The sequence below is a fragment of the Rissa tridactyla genome, chromosome Z (assembly GCF_028500815.1).
Source record: "Rissa tridactyla isolate bRisTri1 chromosome Z, bRisTri1.patW.cur.20221130, whole genome shotgun sequence".
Classification (NCBI taxonomy): domain Eukaryota; kingdom Metazoa; phylum Chordata; class Aves; order Charadriiformes; family Laridae; genus Rissa; species Rissa tridactyla.
This window is the reverse complement of record NC_071497.1, coordinates 43,013,870-43,026,672: the sequence shown is the minus strand read 5'-3', so window position 1 is coordinate 43,026,672 and position 12,803 is coordinate 43,013,870.

The following is a 12,803-nucleotide window of genomic DNA, read 5'->3' as shown; positions in this document are numbered from 1 at the left end:
AGGGTTGCAGTCAACAGCTCAATGTCCAAGTGGAAACCAGTGATGAGTGGCTTTCCTCAGGGGTCAGTACTGGGACCAGTGCTGTTTACCATCTTTGTTGGCAACATGGCAGTGGGATTGAGTGCACCCTCAGCAAGTTTGCTGACAACACCAAGCTGAGTGATGTGGTCGACATGCTGGAGAGAAGGGATGCCATCCAGAGGGACCTTGACAGGCTTGAGAGGTGGGCCCATGTGAACCTCATGAAGTTCAACGAGGCCAAGTGCAAGGTCCTGCACATGGGTCGCAGTAATCCCAAGTGCAAATACACACTGGGCAGAGAATGGATTGAGAGCAGCCCTGTGGAAAAGGGGGTGATGGTTGATGAAAAGCTCAACATGAGGAGGCAATGTGCACTCACAGCCCAGAAAGCCAACCACATCCTGGGCTGCATGAAAAGAAGTGTGGCCAGCAGGTCGAGGGAGGTGATCCTCCCCCTTTACTCTGCTTTCATGAGGCCCCATCTGGAGTACTGCATCCATCTCTGGAGTCCTCAGCACAAGAAGGACATGGACCTGTTGGAGTGAGTCCAGAGGAGGGTCATGAAGATGCTCAGAGGGCTGGAGCACCTCACCTGTGAAGACAGGCTGAGAGAGTTGGGGTTGTTCGGCTTGGAGAAGAGAAGGCTCCAGGGAGACCTTATAGCAGCCTTCCAGTACCTAAAAGGGACCTACAGGAAATCTGGAGAGGGACTCTTTATCAGGGAGACTAGCAATAGGACAAGGGGTAATGGTTTTAAACTGAAAGAGGGAAGATTTAGATTAGATATTAGGAAGAAATTTTTTATTGTGAGGGTGGTGAGACACTGGAACAGGTTGCCCAGAGAAGTCATGGATGCCCCATCCCTGGAAGTGTTCAAGGCCAAGTTGGATGGGACTTTGAGCAACCTGGTCTAGTGGAAGGTGTCCCTGCCCATCACAGGGGGCTTGGAACTAGATGATCTTTAACGTCCATTCCAACTGTAATCATTCTTTGATACTATGCTAATACCATCTGCTCACCAAAACAATAGTAAGACCCTGGCCTCTAGACTGCTGTAGCCAACATAAAAATCTTCCCTGTCCCATAGAAAAATAAATACACAACTCCTCATCAAATACTGTAGTTTTTATATTTCTGCTGACCCTGATATACACAGCTACAGGAACTGCGTCAGGCTTCTATAGTCACAATCTCCCCAGATATCAGAACAACATTTCATTTAGGAGAAAAGGCTTTCCAAAACTGAGTGTGTGTACAAGGGAGAGTGCGTCAGGCCTTCTGGGAGCTTCCTCTGCCCTTTGTTTCTGGGTGAAGTGCAAAAGCTTACAAATGCATGGGTTATCACCATCAGGTAGCAAAAAAGAAACAACCCAAAAAGTCTTGCCAGCACTCAAATCCTATGCCATCACCACCATAAGAATTACTGTTATTTTATTTCTAGAGCTTCCTGGCTTAAGAGTTGAGGTACTGACGGGAAAGAAGATAATGGATTTTAAAGAGTTCACGACTTGTCTACCAGCTCTGCACAAAGGATGGCAATGCTACTTTGCTTGACGAGTGACCCGTGCCTCCAAAAGATTGACATTTTGCATCAGAACCATGAGATGTAATTTTGGATCCTTTTCTTTTAAAGTATCTAAAAACAACAGTTTTATTTTTTATAATTAGGGGTAAATTGCTGTAAATTGGCTGTCTCCAATTTCTTTTTGGTTCTCATGCGCTTTTGGATCTCATCCCTATGCCTTTCCTTGATACTTTAGTGGCAGCCAGTAGAGCTGTTGTAGAAATATATATATCCTCCACTACAAGATCCCATCAGAGCCTCCACATGAACTAATGCTCTGTCTGCATTGCTTTGTTGTTTTCTGAACAGTGATCACAGTTGTGGAAGTTGGAAAGATATGGACTTTATTACAGATTATCCTTTGCTCCTGCTTCTACTGCCTTCTTAGTCATGACAGAAATTAAGGCATATCTGCACCTGCTTTCTCTTCATCAGTGGCTACAGTTCCCATGAGAAGAGGTATTGTTTAGTACTGTGTTCCATCTTTCCCCTAGAAGATTAGATTATTTCATGGGGACTACTGATACAGACAGAAGCAGTGGTGGAAAGTATAATGCTAGCAGTGCTAATCCTATAATTGAATTTGTATAGGAAACAGCCAGCAAAAGACTATTTGGAGCAGCAGTGGTGAGTGTATCATGCATGGCACAGATGTGATCCTGCTGGTCTTGGAAGAGGAAGCTGTGCAATAGTTGAAACACAACTATGTGTAGGGGCCCTGCTACGTTTTGCCTGCTTATAGCATGCAAAGGCTAACTCCTGAAGTCAATTCATACTCCTTTGCACAGCCATGGACTGCCTTAGGTCTAATAAACTGCACAATAGCACCTTTCGTGAGCTAGCTGCCCTGCAGCACAGAAAAGCATAGCTGGCCCAAAATAGTCCAGGAGCTCATTAGATCTGCATGTCATCCACTGCACTACCCTGAATAGCTATTTGTGGACACCACTTTTAGAAGTGCAGTCAGAGCTGGCCCTGATCCAACATCCATAGGCCTTTATAGACTTGAAGGCTCTAAAAATAATGCATTTGAAATAATACACTCAAAGCAAGAATGTGACAGCCCTCTGGAGCGTAGCTCAGGACAGACTGTCTCTCTTGGTGCCTGAGGACCAGTAAGTGGGGACTAATTGTATTGATCCATTTCTCCTCCCTTCTGATTGTATGAACATGATTTTTAAGAGCCTGGGATCAGCTGCTAGTACAAGCACTTAGAGACCTGATAACCATTTCTCAAGCTGTAACTGCTAACAGGCTTGTGCCTGCCTGAGAATACTCCAGGACACAGGGAGAGTGCAGACATGTTCTCGCTTTTTTTTGCAATGGCTACACAGTAGTGCTTCAAGTCTGCAGACCTACTGTTGGGCATGATCTGTGTGCCACTCACTCTGCTAATGTTACTCTCTGATGTCACAAAGAAGGAACTTTTCAAAAAATCTTCCCTTAAAATAAAACAACCTTAGCAGAAAAAAACCAAAACAACAAAAAAACCCCAACCAACCAAACCAAACCAAAAACCAAACCAAACCAAACACAAAAAAAACACCACACTCCAAACATTAAAGAAAACAGGGATTTCCTAGCTAGACCCATCGTACTTTCCTATGTCTGCTTTCCAAGTGATTGACATTTCAGGTGGAAAAGAGGATCCAGGCTGTCTTGAGGTGTCTCCACTCAAATGTAGTCATTCCCCTTCTCTTGTACAGAAGGCAACCCCATGAAGCAATTGGAAGAAGAGCCTAGCAGCTGTCCTTTTGTGAATCTCAGTGTATCTGCTGTGATTTGTGCCACATCTCCAACTCTTGCTATGCTTGAAGCTCCAGCATTTTTTGCAAAAACCTTCAGCCTCTTACTCTATTCTCTGTATTCCCTCAAGAAACTACAGAGAGGGCCTTGCACCTGCATTATGTAGAATTTATAACTGTTAGTTGTGACAATCATTTACATGTAGTTCACGCTACTCTGTCAATGCACAGGGATGTATGCAATCAAGAGAAGTGTAATTTATATCTGCTTTGGGACACTGCATGATTTACAAGGCACAATAGAAGAGACTAAGGACAATAGGTCTTGAATATTATTTCCAGCTGTGATACTTTGTCTGTGTGACCTTGGGAGAGCAGACTCTGTATGTAAGTTTCCATGCATGTGTTTTTTCCTTCTAGTGGCTCTAATGTGTTTTTAGCTGGTGAGGTCAGTAGTTGTCCAGTGTGTGTATGTGTACTATGCATATAACACAACAGAAATGTTAAGCTACAATGTCATACAAAACAAAACAAGTACATTAACAAGGTAAAACTAACAAGACATGACTATTTAGTTGTATACGGGGGAAACAGCAAAAGAAAAAAAGGAATATTACCTTGTAAAAGTTTTTGAAACTTTCTCTTACACTGCCCTGTTTGTGCTCATAGCTTGAATCACCAAGTCCCTGTTCCTGAGAGCTTGGGAACAGCCAGTGAAATCCCCACTGAGATTTCTAATCAGGTGCATGAATGCAGAACGCTGTCACTGTCAAGCATTACTTAAAAAACAATCACACAAACAGTAGAAACTTGTTACACGTTACAATCTGTTCTGATTGTTGTATATTGTAACTTGTCAGATATTATAGCAAATCTGTACAAGGCAAATAGTTACTTCATTGTATAAAAGAGGGAAACTTCTGATGCATCATGCATGATGCATGTTACTCTTAAAACATAAAGATAAAGCAAGATTTCAGTGAGGATTATGGAGTTCTTGTGGGGACGGACCACATCTTTCCAATGTAAGAAATGTCCCTGGTCCTTTGTGTTTTACATATAATTCACAAAAGAGCCTGGTCTTCTGTTCCCTCGACAGTATAATTGTATGGTGAAGCTGTGCTTCAGAAGTGAAAAAAACCGACCCGCTGTGACACAGCCATTCCTAAATACGCAAGCCATTACAGTAGTGATCACGGAGCAAAGAAAACTGGTGTTGCCACATTGTTAGATCAGAGACAGAGGTAGCCTTAAAAGGACAAAAAAAAGCATTTTTGTTTTATGTATTCTATTTGTTGCATGACACCCTACATCGTATTAGTAAGCCTGGAATGTCAGAGAGCTGAAGAAAACTTGACTGGAGCGACTTGAGGGGAAAGGGGGAAGAGAGGGGAGAGGTGGTTTAAGATCAGCTTTAAAGATGTAACTTCTAATCATCTTGCTGCATAGCAGAATTCAAATGCCCATGTTAGACAGTGAGGCTTCCCCTACAGCGTGCAGGCAGAATGCAGTGAGGCAGCTACAACACCCTGCGTGGAATAAAGCACTTCAGAATTAAACATCCAACATCACAATCATTGCTGGAAGTTAGACTCTCAAATCTTTTAATAAAGGTAACTACAGATGAGGGGGGATAGCTCAAATTACTCCTCAAAAGGTGTAGCAGATACCGAAAGCTTGGAAAAATAGACTATATTTCTCCTACGTAGCTTTCGGTTACTCAGTTTCAGCAATGTTAGAATAATTTGTGTTAAATTCTTCACTGTAAAAACTACTACATCAATAAAAACATTGACACAAAACACAGGTTAGAGTGCATTCCTCCTTCTCATTTTCTTTCCCTCCACAGACTTCTCCAAAGACTTTTAAGAAATTTTACTTGGTTTAGCTTGTCCGTGAATTTTAGGCATCATAAATAAGGACAGCCTAAGCTGATCTGTTGGAAATTATGCAATCTTTGTTTTATACTAGGAAATCTGTCTTTCCTGAAAATTATAGACAGTGAATGATTATGATAGTGCTACAACTGAAACACGGGCACTAGTTCCTTTTGTTTTGTAGGCACTTGTTCTAAGACCTACACAAGTTTTAAATTACACATTCTACTCCAGCAATATTAATTCATCTAAATAGATTCACATTTGAGTGTGTTTCTACATGCAGAAGGAATCAGAGGTACAGTCTGCTTTATCACTCCGTAGAACACTTTGCAAGGGAAGGACACTCTCCAGTGTGACACCACCATCAGGCTGAGATGCAAGAGTCTCCAGGAACTAAGGCACAGTCTTGCCTTTGGGCAGCATTAAAACACCCTTCTTAAAGGAACCACTTCTACAGCAAATGTGTATTATCCTCCTTCAGCTAGAACCTTTTTGCACACTGTTTTCCAGAGGCAGTGCTTTCTGACAGCAGTACATGTCTGGGAAATCAAGCTACGTGTCCTTTCGAACTAAAATTCTAAAGCACAGGCAGCTATTATCAGAAAATAGCCAGGATACTCACTGAATAGTTATCTTTCTTGTGTCAGAAGAAATCTATTTCACACCATATGGTCCTAATCCAAAGTTCACTGAAGCCTTAGGGTTTTCATAACTTTGATGCGTTTCAAATCAGATCATTTAAAAAAAACCCAAAACACAAAGTAGTACTTCACCACCTAGCTACCAGATCTGGGTGGGGATACAATGAAAGCTGAGCAAGGTAGAACCCAGCTGAGGTTTTCACTCAGCTCTTTGCCACACCCCTTACGCATCTGAGAAGAATGCTTTACAGCTTTAGAGTAAATCTGAAATTCTTACATAGCTTTCCCCCAGTGGGATTTCTGAGAGAATGACTAATGGTGGGTAGCTAAGGCAGCTTTGGCACTCTTTTCTCAGGTATCTTCATGAACACCAGCTGGTGCAGCAGGAGTGTACCCATGCCTGGTATCTCATCCTTGAAGAAATGACTGTTTTAATCTGCTGTGTTTAACAGTCATGTATGCCTCCAGGGAATAACTTATTTGCATGGTGAAGACAGAAAAAGAGCACGGCTACCAGGCAGCTACCAGCAGTGTAGCTGTAGCGAGTAGCTTGAAGAGAATGATTGTGGCTATTCTGGGCGCCTGGAAAGAAGGGAGTCTTTTTGGCAAGGCAACACCACTGGACTAAGTCATCATCAATGACAACCAGGCAAGCCAAAGATGTTGCTAACACTTGGAGACAGGGCTGTGGGTCTGGCAGAGGCATCTCTCTCATAATCAGGACTGAGGGAATCCTGTAATAGAACAGGAGATTCTGGTGTGTCAAAAGAGAACGTAAGAGGAGGGAGGAATGCAACTGCGAAATTTATCCCTGAAACAAAGCAAACTGAAAGAGGGGCCGTTCCCGGCGCTTTTGGAAGCAAAGACTGCTTCATGGCTGACAAGAGTAGACTCTGAGAGAAAAGGGATTAAAAAAATACAAGGCATTATTTGGAAAGAGGGTAGAAAGCAATGGAGAAATATATAGAGAGAGACAGATATGCAAAAATAAGGTGAGAGATAAAGGGATGAGAGAGGAGGAAGGACAGACTTGAGTTCCTTAGTCTCAGCAGGGCACAACTGGGCTGATTAACCTAGAACATGCCTACTCTCGAGATAACATCTGACCTAGGGATATCTCAGACAGTAGTTAACTGAGCCAGTCTCTCTCAACTGGGAATTACATTGACTAGAAGAAGACATACTATTTGTTACCTAAACAGCAAATTACTATGTTCCTGCAGAGACAAAGAAATACATGTACATTGTTTGTCTGAAGGCTTATGTTTCTGCGCAGCTGCTTCAGAACTGAGGAGCAGTAAAACATTTGGGAGAAAAAGTCTTTTTGTTCTGTGGTGTTTCTACAGCATGAGGTCATGTTCCAGGCTCAATTTCAAGCTACTACTACAGTCTGAAGAATAATTCAAAATAATGTCAACTTTTTAATTGCCTACAGCACTCACAATTTTATTTGCTTTCTTTGATGAACTGCAGTCATTCCCATTTAAATTCACGATGCAGAACAGGATATGCAGGATAAAGAGAGAAAATTATGGAATCCTTAAAAATCGAAGGAGGAAATAGAGTGTTTTCTGAGTTGTTCCCTGTGGTATCTTGAAAGGTCTACAATTTGCTTCTGTCAAAAAATTTCAGAATGGCTCTTTCCTCTTCACAGTGCCTTTATACAATTTCCATTGCAGTCCCCTCAGATTGTGGAAAAGTCACATATGGTATTTCTGAAACTAGCAAAAAAGTATGTATTATGTTAACACATATGTAATATAATTTTTTTCCTAAAATAAGTGGGAGTGCACTGTAACAAGGCAGAACACTGACCTCTGATGCTGTCATTTAAACTGATGTTCAGGACTCAACTGTGGCAGTGAGGTATCCACACTGATAAATGCCTATGTTGTTTGCTGTTTTTTAGAAAAAAATAAATAGTCCTGCTTCCACTGAGATGAGTAGAGAGATTTTTACTGGTTATAAAGTCAAGAGGAAAAATAATTCACATCACCATCACTGTTTGGCACTCATATTGTCAGTGTCAGTAACTACGCCAAAGAGTGACTAGATGTCAATGCTTAACAACTGTATGCTCTCACAGATGTGGGTTGCTGCAAATCAGAGAAGACAGGTTTGTACTGGTGCTGCCTACACTGCATCTGCTATTTGAAGTTAAAAAAACAGATCTTATTTCAGCTTGTTTCATTCTGCTCCCATGCAAAAGCCTCCTTGGTCATCTAGGCATGGATTTTGTTGCTGTTGGCCTCTGAGGAACATCTTGGCAGAGACAGTGTGAGAACCAATTGAAACTAGCTGCCTAAAGAGTTGTCAGCTTCTTGAGGGACATAAAGAAGTGGATGTTGTAGCAGTCTTGAGGTGCAGACTCACCTACCCAAAAGTGTAGGTGGAGTTTTCCAAATGGTGGAAAACATACAGCCTCCACCAAATTGTTCCTTGTGGGGTTTTGAGGTTATATCTGAGAATCCAGAAACTATAAAAATTGTTTTAAGTTTTCCCAAGTTATGCAGGAAGGCCACTCAGAGGCATAAACTGGTATTTTCCTTAGACAGGCATGTGCACATGCAAACACACACAAGCACACAGAGTAATATATGAAAAACTGATAGGAATCCCTAACGTACTTTGAAGACATTGTGGAATAATTACTAAATTGGCCAAGAATACAAAAGTACAGCATTGTTCACACATTAAGGAAAGTCATAAAATCAAGAGGCTTCTGAGGTAGAATACAGCCGCAGCTAGCACACGAAGAATGCAACATCTGCGATTCCCTGTACAAGGTTGTTTGCGAAACTACACGAGGGATGGAACGGAACGTGATTTTTCCATGGCCTTCCCTTGTGACGAATAGCAGATATGGGAACGAGATGGTACTACAGAACAGATAAGCGGCCTACTCACTACCCGAGCCAACATTTTGTCAAATGTTGATGAAATGCTGCTCTTTGTGTGAACTTTGCTCACCGTAATGTACCAAAACACACCTCCATTCTGGAGGCTACCCACCCCCAAGGTGCCACCATTCCTCCTTGAGTACACCAACCATAATAAAAGTATTAATGACTAAAGTCACTCAAACTCCACTTTGAAGATAAAAAAATAGTACAAAAATAGCCCGAGAGAGGGGGGATATTGGGGAAGACACCATCGCGAACAAGTTAGGAGAACTCCATCACTGACTCCCGGGACCAGTCGACGGGCTGAGCCTTTCTTCCCTCCCCACCCCCAATAGGGACGCCTTTGGGTAAGACTTAGGCTATACCGAGTGTTTCCTCGGGGAACTCAGAAATTTCTCTAGAGAATCTCTATCCTACATTTATAGCCAGGCTGTATTGTTTATAACTTTGTTGTGCATTTTGTATACTTAACAATATCTTTATTTGCACGCGCTTTGCAGACGGTGTATTTATCACCGGCAATCCTAAGAACCTGTATATCTGTTGTTTAAATAAACTGCACTGTTTAAGTAGCTAGTCGTTTCGATTTCTCACTGAACGCGACCAAAGACTCGAGAGTCGCCGTGCTAGTTCAGGAGCACGACTAGACTGAAGGTGCAGTCCACTATTAGTGTATCCAAATCGTAACAGTTTAATACATATTAGACACGATTGGACTGATAGTGCTGAATTGGGCATCACTCAGAATTTAAACCTAGCCGCACCTAGCCTCCCACCTCGGTGAGGAGTGGTAGAACGCAAGGGGGTTTATCTTCTGCCAAAACCGCTTTGCCCCTTTTCACGCAACAGGTATGGATAGTGGAACTGTCAGAGTGCAAAGATTCTAGGCTAAAAGTCACAAATACATTTGTATTGATTTTTTTGTAGCGGGTACAGCGGGAGGGGAAGGCTGGTGTCAGTCATCAGGTAAGATTTGGGGCCTCTGGGCCACGAAAATGGGCATCAGTAAATGGCAGCTCCTGTTGGCACGAGGATAGATACAGTACTTCATGATTTCAACAGAAATTTCGTATTTATTTGGCTCAGTATTTTACTGGATGTTTTACCTCAAGTGAACAATTCCTGGTTTTCTGCCTATTTTCATCTCCTGCCCAAAAGGCCACTTCCTTGACTTAGAAGTACTGTGCTCGGTAGCGGACTTGCTTTAAACAGTGGGTGACTACAAGGGAAGCTTCTCGAGCTGGCAGGGCCAGGGGTATCAAGCAGACCAGAAACAAAGCTGCAGCCTTCGCAGTGCACCAAAGCATCCCCTGTGCAAAACTCAGTGCTGGCCGGCTCCCACCAGAGCGCTGTTTTCCAGGAAATATTTTTCCAATTCATAAAAAAACAAGGCTTCCATTTTTAGAAGTGTGCGCATGCAAAAGTCTCTTTATTGCAACGTATGGCCCGAATTATAAGGCAGGGCTGTTTTAACCAGTTTAAGTACAGCCCTAGCAGCACAAGTTTCAGTAAGACGCAGGATGGCAAATCGCATGTAGATCTAATGTGAATAGTTTTCTTTGAAAGTATCCAGACCTGGGGTTCACAACCATTTTTCTGAGTCTTTTTTAAACTGCTTCACAGTTCTGCTGTGGGGCATTCCCATCAAATAGGAATGGCAAGGATCCCTGTTACATACTTAACAAGCTTTGGGTTTAAGGGTTGCAAGAGTATTTTAATGTTCTAAATTATTTGTAGAAACCATAGGTTCTTGAAAAGAACATTGTGGGAGGCAATTTAAAATATCCTTGCAGCAGGTATCTGAGGCTCCCTAAGACATGGTCAGATGATCTCTAACTCTTCTCCATAGGGTAGTTTAAGTAAAGTACGCTCACTATGTAACTATTTGTCACTTTTCTGGGGTTTTCCCACATTTCAGCAAGAGTAAACAACTTGGAACAACTAAGTGGACAGTGCAACACATTAATGTAAACTCACCCTCAACAGCTGAGGCGCAGGCACTTGTTTCACAAATCTGTAGTAGTGGCAGCCTCAAACAGAGGGGACAAGTACATGGGATCTTCCTAAAAGCACTTCAGCAAGATTTGCCAACGTTTGTTTGGTTGAATCTCAGTTCATGGCTCAAATAGTAGAGACAGAAATTCAGAAGATGTATTTCAAGGAGATGCAATATGATTTCTCTTCTCAACAAAGTTTCTAGATGGCAGTTTTACATTGTCACTTTTTATACCCAAGTATTAGGGTTTCTATTTATTTATTTTGGGGGAGTATACATTAGATATTCACTGGAAATAAACATTGACTATACAGTTCAGCTGGCCCTCATTTGCAAATGGGATGATTGTACTCTGCAAATCTCTTGAGAAAACAGAGTTGCCAGGAGGGACTGGTTCCTGTTCTCTACCACCTATGTGCTTCATAAGATCCCACAACATTACATTCATTAACATCTTGCCTTTTTTCTTTATTTGAATACTTGCATTTAAGCTTCTTAAGTGAAACAAGCACAAGGAAGGAAATAATATAACTGTGAAGCAATCTGATTTAAACACAGTTTTGTCACTCTATACAATTATTTAGTATTTAATTGGGAGGACCACTGAGATTAGGAAGGAAAGGTCTGTGTGAATGACTCACCATGAACAATTTAAAGATTAGAACACGTGACTGAGAAAGGAAGTGGCTGGCTGCAAATCCTCTGTATGAATTGAATTCTGCTACTCAGGTTATTTCAAAATTTTGGAGGCTGTCTTGTTGCATTAGCTAATAAGAGGAACTTATTCCTACTGTCTGGACTCAGCTTCAGTAAACTACAGAATGAATTTTTCATCAAAATCAAATGCAATAAAACCATTATGCAATCAGTAAAAAAACCCAGATAAGTGAGGCACAGGGGACGAGAGTATTTCTGTTGTGAACGGAAACTATGCTGTTCCGTGAGATTCTTTGTCCTGCTGGACTGTGCCATCCCAGCAAGGAACTTCTGTTACCCTAGAGGTTAAAGCCAACCACCAGAAACAAATCTGCAATAATTTGGAGCTGGACACAACATTGATGAGGCACATCAGCACACTAGTAGCAAGGGGAGGAAGGGTGAAAAAAAGCAGTGCTTCAGTGGCCAAAGCTGGTCAGAAAGCTATGCTCTGTGCTCCTCTGCTTCTCTTTGCGTCAGGAGCTACAAAGTGATTTGGTATTTTGCATTTCTGCAGTCATCTGCCATCCTTCAGGAACAGGTAAAAGGCAGAGAACAGGCTACAAGAAGGACAAACAGCAGAGCTGAACCATAGTTTTCACCAGCAGATGCAAAAGTACTCCGGTATTCAGCAACTGCAGTAGGAGACTTGGAGCACGGTTACCGGGAATGAGGCCAGTCGCCTTTCGGAACACGTGGACTGGAAACTTGCTGACACCCAGTGGCAGTGGATATCTGTTCCCAGCAGCTAGCATTTCGAGTCGAGTCTACGAAGAGAAGCAGGGGTTAGGGCCCTGCCCCTAAGCAGACATGGTGTGGGACCCCCTGGGTTCCACTGCCGCTGCGTGGCCGTAAAAGAGGAGGGCGAAGACCTTGCTGAAATGCAGCGGTTAATCTTCCCTTGTTCTCTCTCTCTTTAAGAAAAATGCCAGCTCAAATTCAAACGCTGCTCAAACCTAAATGCATGTGGTATTGTGATAAGTAGTTGCATTTTTGCTCCCCATGTTGAGGCCGCATATCTCATACATGTTAAAAGTGGCAGTTAAGAACAAAGCAGACTGAACTGCTTACTGTCTGGCAGACAACTTTATGGACAAAAAGCTGCACCAGCCATGACAAAAAGTAATTTTTCAAGTATTCTTTTGAAGATGAACACAGTAATTTTTCAAGTACTCTTTTGGGATAAACACAGAGGTGCACACTTTGCCATGTCAGACAACCATGGGGTTCTTCTGACAGAAGACACTGCAAACTTTCAGTGTCATAAAAAATTTATCTGACAACTGGCCAGGCAGCCAATGTAAGCACAATAGCGGGATAGTTGGAGAATTTTTCCACTAGTGAAGGTGCTGATTTA